The following is a 25,041-nucleotide window of genomic DNA, read 5'->3' as shown; positions in this document are numbered from 1 at the left end:
GGATTCTTTTTGACTTTTCCTCTATTTTCATTCACTTCCTCCCTTTTTCCTCCCTCTTTCCTTTTCTTCTTTATTTCCTCAGCAAGCCTTGAGTTCAAATCCTGATCCTTTCCTATTATGAACTGTGCCTGTAGGAAAGTCCTAGCCTACGTTTGCTTCTCATCTCTAAAATGGAGATTAAAATAGTTCCTATCTCACATGATTATAGAAGATAAAATGAAATAATATCTGTTAAACACTTTGCAAAACAGTTAATAAGTTAAAGCTATCATTATTATGAATGTAATTGAATGATTGATAAATAATGAATAATGATGATTTCACTGATAATATCAATCAGTAATGTATTTTGATGCTTCCATGGGTTATCTTGGCACATCTCAGGGAACCCACTAGCCATTTTGTATAGCTTATCAATGCTGCTCCTTAAATTCTTTCTAGAAGATTATTGCTACATTGGAGTGCTTCTATGGCTTTTTGGTCTTTAAATATTTTGTGGAAGCAGGGTCAGAATCAATGAGGATGAGGATAGTATGAGGATGAGGATGCTCTATCTACTGTACTACCTAGCTGCCCCTCACTTCTTATTCTTATTACTACTACTATTACTCCTACTCCTACTATCAATACTACTACTGCTGTGACTACTATTGCTTCTTTTCTACTACATACTACTTGTGATGCTTACTCTCTGGGTAAACCTGGGTCAATCACTTAATATCCCTAAGTCTTATCTGTAAAATAAAGGGTGAAGACTGGATGACATCTAAAATCACTTTCAGCTCCAAATGTTTGACTTTATTATTTTTATCAGATGCAGATTATTTTGAGCAGGGGAAGGATTAAGGGCCTACTGGGAAGAGGAGGATTTATGGAAGGGTATACAAGTCAGAGTCTCACAAGATTGGGTATAAGAAAGGAATGAGTTTCCTTCTGGGAGATAGCCATGACATTGATGAGATCTCAGATCCATTGAACTATGCAAGCTCCGGGATCACCCTCTGGAGGTTCTTCCATATTTCTTTTGCTCCTATTGTGTCTCTGGCCAACTTCTGATCAAGGTACTAAGTTTACTGTTATCATCATTGTTAGTGACTTGCAACTACCCCTGTCTACTGATCAGATGTTTCTCCATGGTCATGGATGGTAGAAGGCTGAGTTACCCATTGTTTTGATTCTTTGGAGACTGTGGGTTTCCTGCTCTATAGCCACAGAGCATAAGCAGAGAAAAAAATTAGTGTTTAAAAGATTTGGAGTAGAATACTGCTTAGGAACATTGAAAGGTCTGTACAACCTTTGATCTCCCAAACCTGTGACACTCTACTAAAATATGAGAACTCCCAAGAACTTTTGTTGGTATGGGTTATATCTATGAATTGTTGTCATTAAGTCATTTTCAGTCATGTCTACTTGTAGTAATAGTAGAAGTAGTAGTAATAGTAGTAGTAGTAGTAGTAGTAGTAGTAGTAGCAGTAGAAGTAATAGTAGTAATAGTAGTAGCAGCAATAGAAGTAGTAGTAATAGTAGGAGGAGGAGAAGGAGGAATAATAGTAGTAGTAGTAGCGGTAGTAGTAATAGCAGTAGAAGTAGTAGTAATAGTAGGAGGAGGAGAAGGAGGAATAATAGTAGTAGTAGTAGCAGTAGTAGTAATAGCAGTAGAAGTAGTAGTAATAGCAGTAGAAGTAGTAGTAATAGTAGTAGTAGCAATAGAAGTAGAAATGATGGTAGTAGTAAGTAGGGAGAGAATACTAGGCTAAGGTCATGAAGAACTGAGTTCAAAAACATTGCCTCAGATAATTGTGTCTTTGACAAGCAAAGCAACAAGGATTTCCTAAATGATTACCATACATCTGCCACTATACTAAGTTTTAGTAGCACAAAGACAGGCTAAAAGGCAATCCCTGTCCTCAAGGAGTTTACATTCCAAGGGGTAAAGACAAAACACAAAAGGGAGCCTAATTGCTGGAGAGGGGAAGAGGGAGACACATCCACATAGAGGGAGAGGATACCGAAGTCTGAAAAATCAGGAGCAGAGTCAAGAGGGGAAATATGGTTGGCTAGCCTGGGCCCCTTTCCAAAATGAAGACTCTCACTTACTCATGAGAGACAGAGGCTAGAGTGGAGAAGAGATGTACAAATAGCTTCCTGTTTTGTGCCTCCATTTCTTTATCCAGAAGTGGAATCAATGACTTCTGAGGGCTCTTCCAAGACCTAAACCATGGTCTTGTCTCCATCTTTTCCTCCCAAAGCTTACTGAGTCCACATCATATGTAGCATATGTCTAAGATACTTGAGATCACAGAATTCTCATATTTAAATCATAGATGGTTATAGAATTAGAAATACAGAAATGCAAAGGTACTCAGAGGATATCGAATTCAATCTCTTATTTGATGGAGGGAAAAACTGTGGTGGAGAAAAATGCAATGATTTGTCCAGGATCACATGAGCGATGAGGGCTGAATCGGGATTTGAACAAGGTCCTCCACTTCACATCTGGAGTTTTTTCCATTGTACCAATGCCCAGGAAGTGGTAGGAGGCTCAGGCAGATACAAATGTTGACCACGATCCATCTGCCAGGTCTCAATTAGTCTTGTTGTGACATCTATTTTTAGCCCACAAGCTCCAGTCTCAGCTTGCTCTAACTGGCTTCCTCATTCTTCTCACTGCATGTCATTAATTAAATGAAAAGCGGGTCCTCTCAATTCCCTGAGGCTCAGTGCCATCTCCTCCCACCACCCTCACCCTCAGTAGTAAAGGTGAAGGCTGAGAATTGCATGTGGTCATTCGTGCCTAATGGACTTCTCTGAAGAGAAATAGAATTATTCTAACTGGAGCTCTAACAGGAAGGGCCTGGAAATGGTTTGGATTCCACTTCCTCACTCCCACACTAGTAATGACCAGTGGAAGCTAGCTCCCAGACTGTCCAAAGCCCCCAGACATTGCATGAAGAGAGGGAATGTTTTATTTCTTCATTCCAGACTGCCTCTCCTCTAGGGAAGGGGTGGAGACCCACCTACATATAGAATTAGATTTTTTTCCTGCATCATCTGCAAGGTTATTGACCTATTTTAATAATAGTTATTATTATTAAGTTAAGCATCAATAATCAAGGGATGAGAGACATTTACTTTATATATAATTGACATGTCACTATATGAAGGATTATGGGAAATGGCTTTTTCTGCAGAGCTACAGAGAATAGAGCTTGAATCAAGGAGGCAGATTTAGGTTGAATGTGAGAAAACACATGGCAGAGGTAGAAGGCTTCACTCAGGAGGAGACTGACCTGAAATCTGGTCTCAGACATTTGGGAGCTTTGACTCCTTGGTCCAGTCACTTAAACTCTTTCAGCCTCAGTTTCCTCATAAGTAAAAAAAGGTAACAAGGATGCCTACCTAGGGGCATTGCTTTGACAATATAACAATAATATAACTTATGCAAATTACATTGCAAGCCTTGAAGTGCCATCTGGATATAAAATATTACTATTTTGAACAATGAGAGTGGAATAAGCTGCTTCAGGAGATAGTGGGCTTCCTTCTCTTCAAAAGTCTGGTGCTTGAATATTTGGGAATATTGTAGAGATGATTAATGTTTAGGTATAGATTGAACTTTAGCAGTAATATTCAAAGGATGGTCTGGGGACATCAAAGGGTCTCTGAGATCCTTTCAGGGAATCCGTGACAGAAGCCTGGAGTCAGGAAAATCAGAGTTTAAATCTGACCTTAGATTCTTACTAGCTGTTGCTTAGTCCTGTTTGCCTCAGTTTCCTCATCGGTAAAATGAGCTGGAGAAAGAAATCTATGTCAAGAAAACTCTAAATAGGGTCATGAAGAGTCAGACGTGACTGAAAATGACAGAACAACAGCAACACTTTTTAATATGATGAATATTGATAGATATAACCCATAGCCACAAAGTTTCTTGGGGCTTCTCATATTTTATTAGAGTGTCAAAAGTTTGAGAGATCAAAAACTTTGAGACACTCTGATGTTCTTTTTCACTCCAATTCTGTGGTCTCCATTAAACTATTGTTTTCACATTAGAGAAATTAGTTTGAATTCTTGAAAGTGAAGCAAAAACTCAGGAAGATCTTACCAAGACACAAGATAACTGACATTAGCAGAGGACTTTAAGGTTTGCAAAGTGTTTTGCTCCCAGCAATGCTCTAAGGTCTAGTCAAAGTCCTACCAGATCCATCTCACAGGAGGGCTGAGGTTCGGGAAAGTTCTGTGAGAACACAAGATCCCACAGAATGAGCTTCACTCCAATGCAGGTCTCCTGACTTCACAGCTAACACATCACCACATTATACCCCACTGCTTCTCAGAAGGTTTGAGAGCAATCCACAGATATTCACTGTGCACCTATTGGGTGCTAGGCACTGGCTGAGGGCCAAAATACAGATGTGAAGCATTTGCAGGCCCACTGATCCAAGTTTAGTGATAAAGGGTGATAGAGTATGTGATGAAGTAAACAAAGTAAAAAAGGGGGGTGTCTACTCTCTGAAGGCCAGGTGCTAGCTGAAGCTTTCTTTACCTTCCCTTACCTTTCTTCTGGGGCTTCTTCCTCATCCCCCTCAAATTATCTTCTACTTATTTTATATATATATATATATATATTACATATGTATATGAACTTATATTTGTATATATTTCCATGTGCTCCCATTTTCTCTTCTTGGAGAATTCAAGCTTATTGGAGGCAAGGGCTATTTCATTTTTATCCTTCTATCTTCACCCCACAAATAGTACCTTGTCCAAGTAGATATTTAATGAATGAATTTCCATTGATTGACCCATTGACCTAATGTAAAGGTCTAGAACTGAGCAAAGGCACTTGGATAATGGAGCACGTGAGACTAATTGCCAATTGGACAATTCTCTACTAACATGTTTGAAGGATGACCCTCCCCAACTATTTGGTGCTGGCTGGATCGGTGGGTGTGGACAAAGAAGGGGAAGTGACATGAGTAGGTGGAGTAAGAGGAGGAAATTGAGGCATTCTCCTGGCGGTGGAGAGAGAGGAAGGAGATGTGGAGATTGCTAGATCTAATCCCCTGACCTCCACGGCAAAAGACCAAGAATAAAGACTTTTGATTATCCTGACTCCGGCTGATTCTAGGAAGACAGGGTTCCAGCAACCTAACCTACATGTGTGTGAGGAGGTACATCACCTAACATTGGCCATTGGATAATTTCTTTTGGTGCAAAGAAAGGAAGGTTCCCTATGGACCTTTCTTCCCTCCAAGAGGGAGATGGGTATCCAGTTGAACTGTGATTGATTTACAATGCCTGCCATGCATTGGAAAGTACCCAAACTCTGGAATCAGAGGACCTAGGTTCAAAAACTACCTCTGACCCTTAGTGCCCTCATGACCTTGGTCAACCAGCTAACTCTCTGAGCCTCTTTGTCCTCCTCTGGAAAGTAAAAGTGGTAGAATGGACAGCCCCTAAATGAACAAACAAATAAAAAGAATAGGCAGCCCTTGAGGTCTCTCTGATCCAATGGACTTAAGTGCAAGACCTATCTGATACTTGAATAATATTTGTTTCCTGCATATATTGGGAATGGGGCTCATATTCTTATCTGTGAAATGGGACTTGGTGGTATACAATATGATGAAGTGATTAAAAGTCTGAGCTCAGGGTTAGGAAGAATTGGATTCAAACCTGCCTCTAATACTTAATTGCTGTGTGACAATGTTTGACTTCTCTCACCCTCGGCTTCTTTATTTATAAAATGAGAGGACTGGGTTTGATGGACTCTAAAAATTCCTTTCAGCTTCAAATGCATGATCTTATTTATGATCCCATGATGAAATAGCAAATCAGCTGAGGTATTGGAATGAACAAAGGAAGGGGAATATTAACTCATTCTCTCAAAACCATCCAGAAAACATAAAGAGAGGAGGGAAGGACAAAAGGCCTAAAGAGCAGCTATATGTCCATGAAGTAGCCACCATTAGAATGGTCTCCAAATGCCCTGATGGGGCTTTGTAAGGTCCCAGGTAGCTATGCAGATCCATTGAAAGGCAACAAAGAAAGATAACAGAAAATCTATCATTGACTCATAGTTTCTCAATTTGAGTCAGGTCCTGTCTGTTAAATCAGAACACCCACAGAGAATGTCTAATCCAAATCCCATGATCCTCTAAGTGGACAGGGTGGGCTTTGTGGTTTAAAGGCACTGACATCATGGGACATCTACTGGACTCAGAGCAAAATGCCTGTGGCTTGGAGGTCTCATGGTGGGAGATAGGGCACTGGGAGTGGCAAGTTCAAATCTCGGCCTTTCTGTTAGAGAAGACACTAGTTTAATTTTCACTAAACAAACCCAAGAGGTTCCAGGCCTCCCAGGAGAGGTATAGCCCTGGGCAAGAAGTTGATGGGAGAGTTAGGACTCACTAACTCACTACTCAGAGAAGCACCAGATGGGCCATGTAACTGCAGGACTGGGCATTTCCCAGGATGACATGGGTTTATACTTAGTAAAACCCAGAAGCCCAAACTAGCTTTGTAAAATGTTTGGTAAAATCCCAAGAGGACATCATCAGTTGTGATGATTTGGTTTGATACATATTCCCTTTGGGGAACCCATATCTGTCATATTTCAAAGATTCATCATTTAATAGCTAATAGTATATCCTCTGATTCTTCTTAATTAAACAAGTATTCACTGATTAAGAACAATAGCTAGCATTTATATAGTGCCTACTATGTGCCAGGCCCTGAGCTTGCAAATATCATCTCATTTTGTCCTATCTACCCTGGAAGGTAGATGTTAGTATGATACCCATTTTACATTGGGGAAACTGAGGCAAAAAGAGGTTAAGTGAATTGTACAGAGTCATGCAGCCAGTCTGAAGTCTTCCTGACTTCAGGTCCAGAGCTCTACCTACTATTCCATCTAGCTGCCTACATACTTACTGTGTGCCAGGCTCTGGATGGCAGGGATACAAAAACAAAACTTGGGCTTTTTTACAACTTAGCCTCTTCCTACCTTTCTAGTATTTTTGGCATAGTCTTAGAGCTTACATTCTAATAAAGTGAAGGAGGGAGAGTGAAAGATGAAATATCGAAAATTAGAAAATGCCCTCAAAACAAGAACACTTCACGTGGCAGGGAGAAAGGATCTTAATAATTGGTGGAAGCAGGAGGGGCTTTCTTATAGGATGTGGCACGTGAGCTGAGATTCCAAGAAGCAGAGATGAAGAGAAAGAGCCTTTCAAGGATGGGGGAGGCTATGATTCAAAGGTAGAGGGGTGAGAGAAGGAATATCTTGTAAAGGAAACGACAAATGGATCCATCTGGCCGGGCTACAGGGTATGTGAAGAAGAGTAATGAACCAGGCTAGAGCCAAGAGCCAGACTGATGACTTCAGATGTCAGACACATATATTTGTGTTTAACCCCACGGGCAACAGGGAGCAACTGGAGTTTCTGGAGCAGCAGAAGGACATGTTTAGATTGGGGCTAGAGGAATATCAATGTAGTAGCTGGATAGAGGAGGGATGAGAGGAGGGAGAGACAGGAGGACAAAGAATCAAGCAGAAGGCAGCTGCAATGGTCCCAATGAGAAGAAATGAGGAGCTTCATTCATGTGGAATAGTTTACTTCTCTCTGAATCTGTAGTACTTTTCCATTCCTTAGTGCCTCATGATTGGCTTTGCCCAACCTCAAAATGGTCCTTGGTGGACTTTCTGAGATAGCTTCTGGACAAAGAACGCAGAATCAGTTTTTTTCAATAAGAACTTATGAAACACTGACTTCCTATGAATTCTAGCCTAAGTGCAAGGGATACAAAGAAAGGCAAAGGAATGGTCTCAGCCCTCACAATCTCTCCTTTTAATGAGGCAGACCACATGCACATATTTACTGATGAGCAAAAGGAAGATAACTCCACAGGAAATAGAGATAAGGAAGGAGAGCATCTCAGGCATGGGGAGGACAGCCAAGAAAAGACAAGTCGTGAGGGATGGAGAGTCTTTGTTCTGGTTTTGCTTTTTTATCCCTAGCATCCATGCCTGGCAAATAGTAGGTATTCAGGCTGCCAGGTGGTATAGTTGGTAGACCTCTGGACTTGAAGTCAAAAAGATCTGAGTTCATTTAAACTGTGTGGTACGGAAATGGTGAGGGGTCACCATTTAATAAAAAAGCTGGAGAGAGCTCTAGAGAAAAGCAAAGTTTATTGTACATTCTCGCCAGAAGGGCGTCCAACCCTTCAAGCAGACAATCGAAGAGAGGAAGCGCCTCCTGTGGGCAGGACAGCCCCTTTAATCCCTAAAGTAAAATACCCCCTCCCACCACTGACCCTCATCCTCATTGGCTGAGAGTCTTACAGTCTAAACTCGAGATCTGCCCATGAAGTTGAACTTGACCAATAAGTACATAGTTGCCCATATTTAGCTGAAATAGGGAGGAGGTATCATGAGAGGGGAACACAATTATGCCCTTGACTCGATGTTCACAGTCCTTCAGGCCTACTCAAACTCTGAAGTAGATGAAGCCTTACTTGATTTTCACAACTGTCTTGAAAGATCTCACCTCATCTCATTCAAAATCATATTTCAAAGACCTACTAACAGCATGATGCTTTGTAATTCACTTAACCTCTGCTTGCCTCAGTTTCCCCAAATATTATATGGGTATCATACTGGTATCTACCTTCCGGGATTAAAAAGAGATGATATTTGCAAGGGCTACATAGAAGGGCAAAGGCACAGTCTCTGTCCTCAAGAAGCTTATATTCTAATGAGGACGACAACACACAAGTATTTACAGATAAGGTGAACACAGAGCAAAAGGAAGATAGCCTCATGGGAAATAGAAAAAAGGAAGGAGGTCATCCCAGGCAAAGAGGAACAGCCAAGAAAAGGCAAATAGTGGGAGACAAGGTATCTTCTAAAAGAAAAACTAAGAAAGTGTTATCAGATGACAGTGAGAAAGATCTATATGGTAAAGTGGGCTTCTCTGAATTATTTCCTATTTATTCTGTTCATGGTTGGAACAAATTTGTTTATTTTTTGCCCCCCCCCACTAGATCCTGAACTCCTTGAAGATAGAAACTATCCTTTACCTCTGTTTGTATCTCTAGCACATAATATAGTGCCTCGTACAAAATAGGTAATTAACAAATGCTTATAGATGGATTGAATAATTGGCATAGTAAAATACAAAAATACTAGAAAGGTAGGAAGAGGCTAAGTTGTAAAAAAGCCCAAGAGAAGATTTTATATTTGATTCTGTGGAAAAATAAGAATGGAAATAAAACAAGAGAAACCAAGGATTATGAGGCATCTCCATCCCATCAATGAGAGGGAGTTTTATTGAAACACTGAAACATTAAGTTTGGGGAGTCCTGATGAAACATTAGGTTTCCAAGCACCCAGGGAGGCAGAGCCATCCATGAATCATTACAAAGACTCTCAGAGTCAGGATTGTGATAAGATTAAACATAAGAGAACATGTTCATCAAATATTAAATGATCTATAAATGCATTTTAATTATATTTTATGAATTAGAAAAAATGAAGATTAGGTTAAGTGATTAACTCTAGGCCATGTAAGTTGGTCATAAAAGGGATGGGAATGCAGATAGATGCTTTTCTTGCTATTCCCCCTTCTTAATTTCAAATGAATAAAGAGGTAGCTTCTCTCCCTCTAATTTAACAAATATTTGTTCATTAATAAAGAATGGACGGATGAATAAAAAGTATGTGTAAATAAAAAGTATGTACACTTACTGTGTGCCAGAAATTACAGGAAATGCTAAAGATGTAATCAAGTTGGACAGCTCCTTCCCTAAGAAGTTTACATTCTAATAAGGAAAGACTACACATAAAGGGGACTAGGCTACAAAGTTGAGGGGGGATTTTAGTATTTATACAGCAGTATGATTATGTATGATAAGTATTATAACAAGTGTTTCATGGCAACCTGGTTCTGGGCAAAGCCCACTTATCAGAGCTCTGGGGTCCTGGAATCAGAATCTAATCTCTGGTGGGAAAATCTGAATGACCAGAAAGTATGTAAGTCAATGAGCTACAGTAGAAACTGGGCAGCAGTGTGGTATAGTGGGGAAAGTTATTAACTTGGAATCAAAGGATCTAGAATCTAATCTTGGCTCTCCTACTTATAATTTATATGACCTTGGGGACCATTCACTTGAACACTATAAACTTCAGTTTCTTGATCAGTAAAGTGATGGGGGGTCAGACTACTTGGCCTTTGAATTGGCTTCCAACTCTCCATTTTTGATCATGTGATTCTATAGTCTCGCAATATCATGGGAGAATCTGTTCCAGCCAAAAGTGGTAGCAGGACTAGTTGGCCTTTGAATTGGCTTCCACCTCTCCATCTTTGATCATGTGATTTTATGGTCTCTCAATATTATGAGAGAATCTGTTCCAGCCAAAAATGATAGCAGGACTAGTTGGCCTTTGAATTGGCTTCTACCTCTCCATCTTTGATCATGTGATTCTATGGGCTCACAATATCATGGGAGAATCTGTTCCAGCCAAAAGTAGTAGCAGACTTCTTGATTACAGACAGTAAATAATTCAACCTGCTTGCAAAGATCTTCGCCGACAGCTTGACCTTTAAAATGTTCCAAAAATCCAAACATCATCCTTGCTATGGGATGAATCTTCCAAGATTTTTCCCTTCTTTAAAATGAGAGATGACTCTCTCATTTGAAAACACAGAATGTTTCCCAATCCTTCCTAGGGCCACTCATTGTTAGCCCAAGGCAGTTTTTGTGGGAAGGGAAGAAAGAAGTTTACCTGTGATTCATCAAAGGGCTATATTCAAAAACATGAGTCCCTCAGAAACTAATCTTGAATCACCAGTCTCACTTGTATTTTGTCTCCTTTGGTGGACGGAAGAAGTCAGAGTTTATTTATCAAAGGTGAAGTCCTATCTCTGATTTGACTAAATCCCCATGAAATCTTCGCAATCTGATGGATAAATAGAGCCCTTGGGTCTCACTGGGAGACTTGATCTGTCATGAAGTGTTGGTTGATGAAGTCAGTTAGCAGCCGGGGGCAGTGCGGGGAACAGGGGGACATCCAGCTGTCTCCTAGGCTGACATCCTTTTTTATGTAGGTCAGAATATCCACAGGACTAACTCAAAACATTATAACTACAGAGGCAAAAAATCTCTGCTTGCCAAGACCTGATAATCTGAGCTACCTTGCAGCATTTTTTGCTGAGTTTTTATCTGAATCCTTCCTGCTCAGAGGTCACTTTAAGCATTCTGAATATTTAGTGATATAATGTTCTGGATACTTAGTGATATAAATAGAGTGATATAAATGGAAGGAATACATTGGTCTTGGACTCAAAGTTCCTGAAAGACACAATCAGAATTAGAAATAAACTTTAATGTAAAATTCTATAATTTTTTTTTTTAAACGGAGCTAGGGCCACTCATTTATTCAATAAACATATTTTGTGCTGAGTTGCAAAGGAAAAAAAAAACAAGAAAACAATTCTTGTACTAAAACAGTCACTTTAAGCATTCTGAATATTTAGTGATATAATGTTCTGGATACTTACTGATATAAATAGAGTGATATAAATGGAAGGAATACATTGGTCCTGGACTCAAAGTTCCTGAAAGACACAATCAGAATTAGTACAATTCTTGTACTAAAACAGTTTATATTTTACAAGGCTTGGAATTGATGGGAACATACACAGATAAATTTGAGCAAGATATATTCAAGTATATTGGAGGTATTCAAAAGCAGATAAGCGATCCTCTTCCCACCACCCATTAGTGTGTTGGGCTGTTAGAGGTTCCTTCCTAGAGATCTTTAGTTGGTGGTTGATGACCACATGGCTTGGATATACTATACTGGGGGTTCCTTTTGTGCATAGATTGGGCAAGATGACAGCTAAGGTTCCTTCTAATTCTGACATTCTGTGAGTCTATAATATCAGAAACTTTACTAACCAGTAAAGAAAGTAGCAAGGACTTCATGTGGGCAACCCAACTGAACTTTGGAGGTCATTTTGGTTTCTAAGAGGTAGAGGTAAGGAGGAACATCATTGTCACAGGAGACAGGTTGTTTTGTCAACAACACATTTCATTTTTCAGCTCTGGGCATTTGCTCTTATTGACCCTAATACCTAGAATATTTCCCTCCTCAACTCTAGTCACTGCCCTCACTGACTTCCTTTAAGATCCAGCTAAAATCCCATTTTTCTTTCCAGAAGGCTTTCCTCTCTTAATTCTAATGTTTTTCCTCTCAATTACTTCCTTTTTATCCTGAATATAGTTTGCTTTGCATTTATTTGTTTGTATTAAAATATAAACAGCGGGCCACCTTTTGCCTCTTTTTATATTCCCATCCCTTAGCACAGTGCCTGGCACGTTGTAAGCACTTAATAAAATGATCAAGATTTTATAATAATAAATAATAATATTAATGAATAAATCAAGGATTGATTGAGGTAGCCCTTTTTAGACAAAGAGAAGCAAATGCTCAGACTCCTAGAATCTAGCCCCAACTTCATCTTTATTTTATTAATTTCCCCCACAAGCTATACAGGAGATGTTTGATCTGAAGAGGAGAATATTAAGAGGAAGCATAGTCAAAGCTATAAGAGGCATTATAAATCACCAAATGAATAAGGAAAATGAGGCAGATAGATGTTAAGTAACTTGTCTAAGATCACATAGCTAGTTAGTGTCTAGGCTGGAATTTGAACTCAGATCTTCCTGTCTCTGAGTTTCTAAAAGTCTGTCACATGGGGGATGCATTCCATTTGATCTGTTTTGTCTCCAGAGAATAAAACTGGAAGCAAAGAGGGAAGGATTTCACGAAGAAAGATTTAGACTTGAAATCAATTTTTTAAAAATTTCCAGCAATGAGAGTAAAATTGACTGCCTCAGAAACCAGTGGATTTCCCCCCAGTGTAAATCTTTAAACCAAACTTTTGGGCTTTAGAAACAATTGTTCAGATGCTGCATGGAAATGATGGTCCTTTCATATGCAAAAATTCTGTGATTCAAGTATTTTCATAGGTTCTTTTTCAACAACATTTGTTTTCCTTGACAGGCAAACTTCTTAACTAAGTGGCCAACATCTTGTTTCTCAATCTACATGTCTATTTCCTTTAATTCTGATATTGGTTTCAATGTCCATAAGGCCATTTAAGCTACCTTCTCTAAGGTCTCCAATAGCTTTTGCCAAATTCAATCCACATGTCTTTTTCTTTCACTTCATCTTCTTCCATTTCTATTTGCATCACATGAGATTTTTCAACCTTTCTTTAATTGGGTTGCAGGACAGCTGGATGGTGTATTGGATAGAACAAGGCCCTCTACTCAGGAGGAAATGAGTTCAAATTGAGTCTCAGATATTTAGCACACTAGTTATGTGACACTGGGAAAGACTCTTAACACCCAATTGTTTCACACGCCAAAAAAAATGTACTACATGTTCTTTTTTCTTCATCTGATCTTACCAGGCTTTCTTTTAATTTTTTTTAATCTTCATTTTTTCAAAAAAATCATCATTGATTGATATGAAATGTAAAAAAAAAAAAAAAAAGGCAATTTAAGTCTTATCAGGAACTAATTAAGGATTCATTTTCCTCCAAAACCATAGGAATCACATGAGTAATGAGTGGAATTGAGAGGTAATCTAGTCCAATCTCCTCATTAACTATGGGATGAAATCAAAATCACACAGGACAAATCTAGAGCTAGAAGGAAATCACAAAGAGGCTAAACGACGTATCTGACCCTATCCTCAGAGTAAATAATACAACTAGGATTTGAATCTATAGCAGCAAAATCTCAAGAATCATAGAATTTAGAGATGAAAAGACCTAAACATAAACTGATCTAGCATGCTTATTTTATAGAAGAGGTCATAGAAGGTGATATTACCTACCTAGGTCACACAAATTGTAAAGAAAGGAGTCAAGACTATGCTAAGATCTTTGGATTCCAAATCCAATACTCTTTCTGTTAGCCCATGAAGCATTCCCAAATGCTTGATGAATCATGTTCAAACTTTTTGCTGTCTCATGCGCCTCAATAGTCCTTAGCTTCATCTACCAGAAATATTCTTCCAGAAGCCACAAAGCTAGGAAATTATTCATTAAATACTTATTAGGTTATATTTTAAACACCCTTTCTCTTGTTATTTAGCAATATTCTAATGATTTCCCTCTAATAACATGTCACAGCTAACTGATATGATAGAAAGAATGTTAGACTTAGAATCAAGAAGCCCTGATTTAGAATCCTACTTAACACACTCACTTTGTGACTCTGGACAAATCATCTACCCTCTTTATCTCCTTCATCTGTATATAGGGATCATAATAGTCCTACCTTAAAAAGGTTCTTAGGAAGATTAAGACAGTTGACAAACATGTATTAAAGGGTTTATGTCAACAATTAGCTAAATGTTGGAGATACAAGGAAAGGCCCAAACAATTCTTGTCTTCAAGAAGGTTAGATTTCTAATGGAGAAACAACATACTAAAATGTATACAAAGTCAAAGAAGAATATAATATGGAAACCTTACAGCATCATATAAATGCTATTATAACTGCTACTATAATAGCTCTGGCATATTAAGGGAAATGGAAGACTCAGGAAGAAGCAGAGGCAGAACCAACCAATGATTGGGGTCAATGAGATGAAGATAGCAGGTGGCCAAGAAAATGGCACTCTAGTCGATTCCTATTTCATTTCTTTTTCCTCTGCCAACCAAAATGTCCTTTCCTTATCTCACCCAAACTGGAAGTCAGGGACTACTAGTGGTTCTCCTCCTACTCTGATAAGCTGTAACTTATTCTGCTTCTTACCTGCCTGATTCCATAGGCAGCCACATCCCTATATTAATGCTGAACAACATGGACACCTGATAAAATTAACCCACCTCCCATGCTCAAGAGATCTATCCATTTCAGACTCCCTAATAGCTAGGAATATAGGTTATGTCATCATTCCCAGCATTATAGCACTAATTAAATATCGATTTTGTCCCAAGCACTGTATTCTACTCCAGAAATATAAATTTTAAAAAATGGGACAGACTTTATCCCTAAGGAATTTATATTTTATATTAAAAGACAACAAATGCACAAATACAGACATATAAAAATCAACTAAGATAACACGTAATTCCTTTGACAATTTCAATTCATTTGGTCAATGTGAACTATATCCTCAGGCACTCAAATAATTAAAAGTCAAAGCCATCTTCAGTGAACACAATGTATTTAGACCAAGCTTGATCACAAATAATGGTTGTTAGAATGCACCTCCCTTCTTTTTTTGCAGAAGTGGGAAATTATTGGTGAGAAATACTGCATAGGACATCTATCTTTATTAATATTTAATATTAATTTAGCAATAGCTTAATATTTTATTGTTACTTTTTTATTTTTATCCTTTATTCATAGGGATAGGATGACTGCATGGTGAAAATACATTTGGATAAGAAGGTGCTGATGAAGTCAAAAATGCAAAAAAGTTTGAAAAAACCCAAAGCATCATTTAGATTGTACCAGAAAGGTAGAGTTTGTAGAAGAAACATAATGAGTTCTGTACTGGACAAAATGAGTTAGAGATACTTATGGAAAATCTGGGTTAGAATACCTAGGAGCCATTTGATAATGAAAAAATTAGAGAGCAGGAGACACTAGATTTATGGATCCAGAAATCATTTACATAGACAGCATAATTGAACCTGTGCGTGCGGAAGAGATTGCTCTGTGAGATAATGAAAAGGGAGAAAAAAAAAGAGAGTACAGGACAGTCCTGGTGATCACTCTTAGTTAGTCAATATAACATGGATGAGAAATCAGCAAGGGGCACTAAGGGATATTTTGACAGAAAGGTGTCAAACCAGGAAAGAGGAATGTCATGAAAAGCTAAGGAGGAGAGTACAGCAGAAGGTCATTGATCAGCAATGTCAAAAGTGGCAATCAAGAAAAATGAAAACTGGGGAAAAGCATTAAACTTGGAAACTGGAAACTGTGGAAAGGTCAGTTTTAGTTGGATGAGAGGTTCCCAGCTAGATTGCAGAGAACTTAGAAAACAATATAGGGTGCAGATGGCTTTTCATAGAGTTTAGCTATAAAGGTGAGATTTACGATGATAATTGGTAAGGATAGAAGGCTTTAATGAGGATTTCTTGCATATGGAACAGTCATTAGTATGTTTTTACTCAGCAGGGAAGGAGCAGGTAGATAGGAAGAAATTGAAAAGAGAGATAGTAGAGAAGATAGTGGAGACTATCAGTTAGAGAAGACAGCAGGAGATAATACCTACATTATATGTGGAGGAGTTGGCCCTGACAGTGAGCAGGGCCACTTCTTCAGCTGAAACCATAGTGAAGAAGTTTTATAAAATTTCAGGATCTGAGAATATGATGTGTTTTGGAGCTGTACAGTCATCGCCTCTACAATATGCCCAACAAGTAGTCAAGGAGACTTGGCTTGGATACTTTCAGTGAAGGGAAACTCACTTCCTCCTGAGTCAGCCCAGTTCATTTCGGTGTGCTTCCAAACTTCTCAAGTTTTCTCCTTGTATCCAGACTGAGCGCATCCTTTTCCATTTTTATCTATGGTTCTTGGTTCTTATTTCTGGGTTCAATCTTCCATTTGATGGCACTTTGAACCTATCTTATTCTCCCTAAATCTTATTTTCAGGCTTTGCCTTCCCAGATCCTTCATCCAGTTTTTGTTTGGTATGAATATGAAATCATTTGCTCTCCTCTGAACCAGCTTCAGCTTCTTAATGTAATTTTTAAAATGGTATTATGTCTGTGCCTGAAATTAATAAAATGACATGAAATTTTTGTGGGCATTTTGTTGAATGCAGGTGGTGATGGTCACACTTTCTGGGTACTTTCTTGGGCACATATATATAAAGCATAACTTTTTTATTGTGGGGGGGAAAGTACTGGAAATTGAGGGGGTACCTATCAATTGGAGAATGTCTGAGCAAGTAATTATATGTAACTGCTATCTAAGAAATGGTCAAGGAGACAATCCAGAAAGAGTCATATGAACTGATGCAGAGTAATGTGAACAAAACCAAAACAACAATTTCTATAATAACAAAAACATAAAGGGAAACTTTGAAAGACTTAGGAACTCTGGCCAATGCAATAGTATTCCAGGGGCTTCATGATGAAGCACAGTCCCTACTCTTTGACAGTACAGACTGACATATACACAATACACATACATATATATGTATACATGCATATGTACACATGTAAAACAGATACAGAAACACAGCCATACCTATAAATATACTTGCTTTTCAGTTGTATCTAACTCTAGGACTAGTGCTTTATCTACTGGGCCACCTAACTGTACATATACACACATCTGAATGTGTGTGTATGTATATATATATATATATATATATATGTGTGTGTGTGTGTGTGTGTGTGTGTGTGTGTGTGTGTATGTATATATATACATACATATATATGTATATGTCTATGTGTGTATATTATATATGTACATGCATATGCATTATATACACACATGTGTGTATATATATGTAAACACACATACACACATATAGCCGATGAGGAGAATTGTTTTACTTTACTTGAACATATAGCCATCTCTCTCTGTCTCTGTCTCTGTCTCTCCTTCTCTCTCCTCTCTCTTCTATCCATTGATAAATAGATGTGTGTGTATTTATAACAAGACAGGTTTCTTTCTTTTTGGGGGGAGATACAGAGGAATTAGGAATGGGAGAAGATGATTTTTGTTGATTGATAAAAGTTAATTTTAATTGTAAAATTAATAAAGGAAAACCTTGATAATTGTTATGGTAGGAGTTGCTAATCTCAGGCCTCTTACTTCCCCTTTTTACAACTTTCCTTTGGCCAACACATGAACAAATGAAGGGATTTTATTGCAGCACTGCTCCTGGAATCAGGAGGACCTTAATGGAAATCTGATCTCAGACACTTACTAGCTGTGTGACTCTGGGAAAGGGTTTTTTTTTTCCTTTTTTTAAGTCCTGATTGCCTCAAAAAAAAAAGTTTATTCTTTTGCTAAGTGTCTTCTGGTTTTTCATCTGTAAAATGAGGCCTCTGAGGTTCATTTTCGTTCTTGATCTATTGTCCTATGATGTCATCAATGGGATTTTCTCTCTAATGAAGCAAATTGCCCCTGACTCCATCCTCGTCGTGCCTGGTCTGGTCTGTTGATGGATTTTTTGCTTCTAGCCTCCCAGAAGTTTGACACAGGGGATTCATTGAATGTGATGGGGCCTTCCTGTTTTCCTTTGATATTTGGAAGATGCAAATGGAATATATCAGCTGTCCATCTATTATTCCTTTCTCTTTTCACACAACTAGTTTATCTTTTCAGTGCATAGATTTTTTTCCTTGAGATTATCCTTTTCCCCCTTTATCTCCCATCATTCCTTATTTCTAAAGCGTTACAGCTTGTCAACACCCAGCCTGTGCCTCTCTATTGCCCTCTGTGTAAATTTCAATTACATTTTTTTTAGAGACTAGTCACCCACAGAATGTAGAGATTTCATGATGTCTCTTAAATAAATGGGGACACACTGGGGGCTAATAAAACCTGCCCTGGGAATCTCCCTCTGTGGGGGAATTTAGATTCAAGGTTTTGTTCTCCCCTCAGGGCCTAGATTCCCTGTGCTTGATCCAGCACTCATGGATTTAATGAATGGAAAGTTCACATCTTCAGGGTCACATTTTACCAGAATCACAGAAGCTCAGAGCTGGAAGGGAATTCCCTCAACAACATTCTTTCTCAAAGCTGAATTGATTTGTTGGTCAAAGGAAGTTAGCTTAAGGGGAAGCTGGCATTTACTCAAACCTTTGTCCACTTGTTAGGAGCCTACTGGCTGAGCAATCCTTGGAAATATCAAAAATTCATCTGATCCCTTCAAGATGTTTGGGGAAAGGATGATAATGAATAATATCCCTCCCTCCTATTATCCTTTTCCCATACCTACTCATCTCTGTGCAGTCTTTTTTTCAGTTGCATCCAACTCTACATAACCCCATTTGGGATTTTCTTGGCAATGATAATGAAGCTTTGCCATTTCCTTCTCCACTTCATTTTATAGACAAGAAACTGAGGCAAATAGGGTTAAGTGACTTGCCCAAAGTCACACAACTTATAAGTGTTCGAGGCCAGATTTAAATTTAGGAAGTTGAATCTTCCTGAGTCCAGGCCTGACACTCAATTCTAGATAGAAAGTATTTGGGCACCAAGCATCAGTCAAACAATAAGCATTTTAAGCACTGTTGTTGCCACATGCTACATTAAGTACTGGGGCTAGGGACAAGAACTGTAGCCATATTTCCATTATTATATCTCCCAGATGGGGAAACTTCCTCTACTAAAGTGGAATAAGATCTATTTTTAAATGGACACGATATTATTATTGAAACATCTTCTTGGCAATAAATATGTAGACAGATCATTAAGAGGCTAAAAAAACTTTCCCAGAGTCACTCAATCAAGGATGTCCCACAGGTAAGATTTGAATTCATGTCTCACTGGGATCTGAAGCCAATTTTCCATTGACTAGGATGTGATAAAGAGAAAAAAATAGTCAAAGAATAGAATAAAATCTGAAACCCATTTGAGGAGTTTTTGTTTTGTTTTGTTTGTTTTTGGTTGTTAATAAGGCAGGACTCCTTTGACTGAAAACAGATTTGTTGTTTGAGAAGGAATGCCATTGCTTATGAATACCAAAGAGTGCCTGAACAGTCTTTTTCAAGGGCCTAGTTGATTGAGTGAAGAAGAAACTGACTCATTGTAGTTCAGATCACCCAACAGTAAGTTACTTGTCTTCAACTCTAAACACACGTCTTAAGAAATTTTCCCTATTGCTGCTAATTCTTCTCCCCCGCTTTAGGACAGGGAACAGAATGTTTTTAATTTATTTTCCAGGTGGCATCTCTTCAAACATCTGAAGTTCTTGGAGGTTGTTAACTTTATCTGTGATTACATTGCTGTCTCTGAACATCTTTCTTCATCAATCAATTAATAAGCATTTATAAGAGACTACTATAGAGCAGTGTGTTAGATTCTAGAAATAGCAAAAAATAAATATGAAAGAGTCCCCATTCTCAAATTTACATTCTAAAAGGGGGCAAATATATATATAAATTAATGTATTAAAACCTCCCAGAAAATAAAGTCAAAGAAACACTTTTAAAGGAAGAGGCAGTTCCTAGAATTTGGGGCATCAACAATGAGCTCAGACAGGAATTAGTAGTGAACTGAGGTTTGAAAAATACAGGAAATATCAAAGTATTAAAGCTTGCCCTATTGACTTCATAAGATTGACATGAGGAAAGAGGTTTGTATTCCATACATTAAAATACAAATTATTGTTATAATTATTATTATCATCCTCATTACAAGACAGGTTAGGTCCTCCAATGTGGATATCTTGAGGGCCATACCTGAATTATAGAATGGGAGATATTCGAATCAGTTATACAAACAAATCCTGACAAGTCCCATTAAACTGTAAAGACTTGGTCCAAATGATTTATTCTTTATTTTTTTCCTCTTTATTTAATATTTTATTTTTCCAGTTACTTGTAAAATTTTTTAAAAATGTTTTTTAAAACTTTGAGTTCTAGATTCTCTATTTTCCTCCCTCCCCACTTCCCTTTGTTGATAAAACACATGTGAAATTAAGTAAAACATTGCCATAAAGGCCATATTGAGAAAGAAAATATATATCCCCCCCAAAAAAAAAAACCCTCAATACAAATAAAGTAAAAAAAATGCTTCAATCTGTATTTGGACACAATCAGGTGTTTTTTGTTTTGTTTTGTTTTGTTTTGTTTTGGTATGGATAGCATTTTTCATCCAAGTTCTTCAGAGTAGTCCTGGATCATTGTATTGCCAAGAATAGCAAAGTCAGTCACAGGTGATCAGCCTACAATATTTCTTTTACTTTGTACATAGTATATTTTACCTTGTAAAAACTAGTGGAGGACTTCTGAGCTTTTTCTGAGAGCATCCTGCTCATCATTTCCTATATTTCCATCATAATCACATGCCCACAACTTATTTAGCCATTCCCCAACTGAAGGACAATCCCTCAATTTCTTTGCCCTGGGAAAAGAGCTTCTGCACACACACACACACACACACACACACACACACACACACACACACACACACATACACACACACACACGTGCACACACACACATGCAAGCACACACACACACATGCAGACACAGAGGTCCCTTCTTTCCTTTTAAAATCTCTTTTGGAATATATGCCTAGCAGTGGTGTTACTAAGTTAAAGGGCATGCATGATTTTATGGCCCTTTGGACATAGTTTCAAACTGTCCTACAGAATAGCTGAATCAGTTAACTGTCCTACAGAATAGCTGAATCAGTAAACTGCCCTACAGAATAGCTGAATCAGTTCACAATTTCACCAACAATGTATCTATGTCTCATTTTCCCCATCTTCTTTCCAACCTTCAATCTCCTTTCTGATCCATGAATCAATGTAATTGGGAGGAGATAGTACCTCAGAATTGCTTCAACTTGCATCTCTTCAATCAGTAGAGTATTTTTTCCTATGGTTATAAATAGCTTGATTAGTTCATCTGAAAACTCTGTGTATGTGTGTGTGTGTGTGTGTGTGTGTATCTATATATCTATATAGATATTTATAGATATATAGATAGATATAGATATATAGATATTTATAGACATATAGATAGATATAGATATAGATCATTTATCAATTGGGAAATGGCTCTTTTTTAAAAAAATAAATTTGACTCAGTTCCCTATAAGTTTTCTCTTCATCAGAGAAACTTATTTGAAAATTCTTTTCATAATTATGGCCAATGGTATCCCCTCAATTATTATATTCTCTTTCTTCTTTTACCCTATCCCTCATCAAAATTGTTTTGTTTCTTACTACTCTCTCCTTCAAAATGTCCTCTCTTCTAGCACCCTCCCTCCTTTTCTTATCTACTTTGCCTCCTATTCTTCTGCAGGATAAGACAGGTTTAGATATACAGATAGATGTATATGTTATCTCCTCTTTAATCCAATTCTGATGAGGTTAAGGTTCACTTACTCCCCTTCCATCTTCCTCTTTCATTTCACTGTAAAATCTTTTACTTGCCTCTTTGAGGGCAGATAATTTATGCCATTCCACATCTCCTTTTTATTTTCTCCCAATACATTTCTCTATCACCACTTAATTTTATTTTTAAAGATATTATCCCTTCATATTCAACTTATACCTGTGCCCTCCATGTGTATCTATATCCAAATTTATCTACCTACCTACCTACCTACTTACCTTCTAACGGACCTAATAATGAGAAAGTTGTTCTGAGTTAGAAATATCATCCTCCCATGTAGGAATGTAAACCTGTTAAACTTTCAAATCCCTTGTGATTTCCCTTTTCTGAGGGAAACTTTGCTTCTCCTGAGATCTGTGTTTGAGAGTCAAAATTTTTTATTCAGTTCTGATCTTTTCATCATAAATATTTGAAAGTCTTTTATTTTATTGAATATCCACCTTTCCCCTTGAAAGATTATATTGCCTTGCTGGGTGATTCTTGGTTATAATCCTAGCTATATGCTCTCTGAAATTTCAAAATTTGAGCCCTCTGATCCTTTAATATAAATGCTGCAAAAACGTGTGTTATCCTTATTGTGACTCACTATACCTTAATTATTTCTTTCTAGACACTTACAATATTTTCTCTTTGACCTGGGAGTTCCAGCATTTGGCTATAAAAATCTTGAAAGTTTTCCTCTTGGGATCTCTTTCAGGAGGTGATCAATGGATTCTTTTAATTTCTATTTTGTTCTCTGGTTCTAGATTATCAGGACAGTTTTCCTCAGTAATTTCTTGAAAGATGATGTCTAAACTCCTTTCCCTTTATTGTAGCTTTAAGGTAGACTAACAATTTTTAAATTATCTCTCCTGGATCTATTTTCCAGGTCAGTTCTTTTTGCAGTGAGATATTTCACATTATTTTCTATTTTTTTATTCTTTTGGTTTTGTCTTATTATTTATTGGTTTCTCATAAAGTCATTAACTTCCTTTTGCTCAAATATAATTTTTAAGGAGTTATTTTCTTTAGTGAGCTTTTTGTGCCTCCTTTTTCTTTTGGCCAATTTTGATTTTCAAGGCTTTCTTCTCCTCGTTAGCTTTTTCTGCTTCCTTTTACATCACTCTAATTTCTCTTCTCAATTTTTCTTCCAGATGAATTTTGTTATTATTTTTCTAGTCATATAAAATAATTTTTGCCCTCTTTTTCCCTAGTAAATTTTTGATCAATGCTATTATGTTTGTGTCCATCACCTCTCTTTAAGGAGGCAGCTAACAAGTTTTATCATCAGTCATCTGAAGGATGACTATTTTTTATTGTTGCATTGATCAGAATTCTTAAATCTCTCCAAGTTATTTCATTACAATAATGTTGTTATTGTATGAATTATTTTCCAAATTCTAATCATTTCACTATGAATCAGTTCATTCATTTCTTCTCAGGCTTCTCTGGAACCACATCTTTTGTTATTTCTTATAATAATATTCCATTACATTTATATGCATAATTTCTTAGGCAATTACTCAATTAGTGTGTAATTTCCCTCCTCCCTCCTTTATTTCCAATTCTTGACTGCTACAAAAACAGCTTCTGCAAATACATTTGCTTACCTGGGTCTTTTTGTTCATTTTTTTTAATCTCTTTGAGACACAGGCCTAGTAGGGACATTGCTGATTTAAAGGATATGTATGATAGGCCTTGGGGGCATGGTGATTGTGGTGGAGTCAAATATAGTTCCACCAAAAATCTGTCTGTCTTCCTGAAGTTCCTTCATCACTGATCATTTTTCTTTTCTATCACTTTTGTTAATTTGAAAGGTTTAAGGCAGAAGCTCAGAATTGTTTTAATCTGCACTTCTTTAGTAATTAGTGATTTAGATAATTTTATTCATTTGGATTTTGATTTTTAAAATTTATTCTAGATGATTTAATCTCTCATTGAAAATGAAGGATGATTGTGAGAGGCAACTATGATGTTGTAGATACAAATCCTGGAGTTGGGGAGAGCGGGCTGCAAGTCTTGCCTTTGACCAGAACTGACTGTGTGATCCTTGGCATGTCACTAGACCTTTCAGTGCCACCAGGCAACTCTCTAGAACTAGAAGTTGCAGAGTATTACTGGTCTGCCTCAGCAGATGGAATATATGCTGACTGAGATTTCTGCATTGATGAAACCAAAGGTCTGAGGCATAGAGAGAGAGAGAGAGAGAGAGAGAGAGAGAGAGAGAGAGAGAGAGAGAGAGAGAGAGAGAGAAACAGAGAGACAGACAGACAGACAGACAGAGATATAAATACAGAGGCATGGAGACAAATAGAAAGAGGCAGAAAGAAAAATGGAAAGACACAATGACAGAGAGAGAAAGACAAAGTGAGTGAGAATGAGAGAGAAAGTGAGGGAGAATGAGAGAGAGAGAGAGAGAGAGAGAGAGAGAGAGAGAGAGAGAGAGAGAGAGAGAGAGAGAGAGAGAGGAGGAGAAGAAGAAGGAGGAGGAGGAGGAAGAGGAGGAGGAGGAGGAAGAAAAGGAGAAGGAGAACAGAGAAGTAAGAAGGAAGAGAGAAAAGGAGAGGGAAGGAAGAGAAAGGGAAAAAAGAGATGGAGAGAAAGAGAAAGAGAAAAAACAAGATACATAAATACAGACACAGAAACAGAGGCATAAGAGAGGAAGAGATGGAAAAAGACAATAAAACAGAAAGAAAGCAAAAGTGAGAAGCAGGTAGACAGGCATGGACATAAGCATGGATATAGACAGAGACAGATACAGAAACATAGAGCTACAGTGAGAGACGGATTTAGACATGGGAACAAACATAGATAGAGTGATATATACACATATAGAGAGAAGGCACCAGACTTAGGGAGCTGAATGTGGGACAGAAGAAAGCTATAAAGCAACAACTGACCTCTCTTGAATAATATTGCAACCAACACTTCCAGGAATATG

General features: G+C 37.7%; 1 long non-coding RNA gene across 1 annotated transcript in view; it reads right to left on the bottom strand.

The window, feature by feature from the left end:
• LOC141553948 (uncharacterized) overlaps positions 1-25,041 on the bottom strand; it is a 267,988-nt gene that overhangs the window by 5,941 nt on the left and 237,006 nt on the right. Inside the window, exon 5 of the long non-coding RNA XR_012485730.1 lies at positions 11,562-11,618. This is a non-coding gene — a long non-coding RNA (uncharacterized LOC141553948). The remainder of the gene's footprint in view (positions 1-11,561; positions 11,619-25,041) is intronic.

Source organism: Sminthopsis crassicaudata, chromosome 2 (genome assembly GCF_048593235.1).
Source record: "Sminthopsis crassicaudata isolate SCR6 chromosome 2, ASM4859323v1, whole genome shotgun sequence".
In the NCBI taxonomy this organism is placed as follows: domain Eukaryota; kingdom Metazoa; phylum Chordata; class Mammalia; order Dasyuromorphia; family Dasyuridae; genus Sminthopsis; species Sminthopsis crassicaudata.
This window is presented reverse-complemented; position numbering and strand designations above follow the sequence as displayed.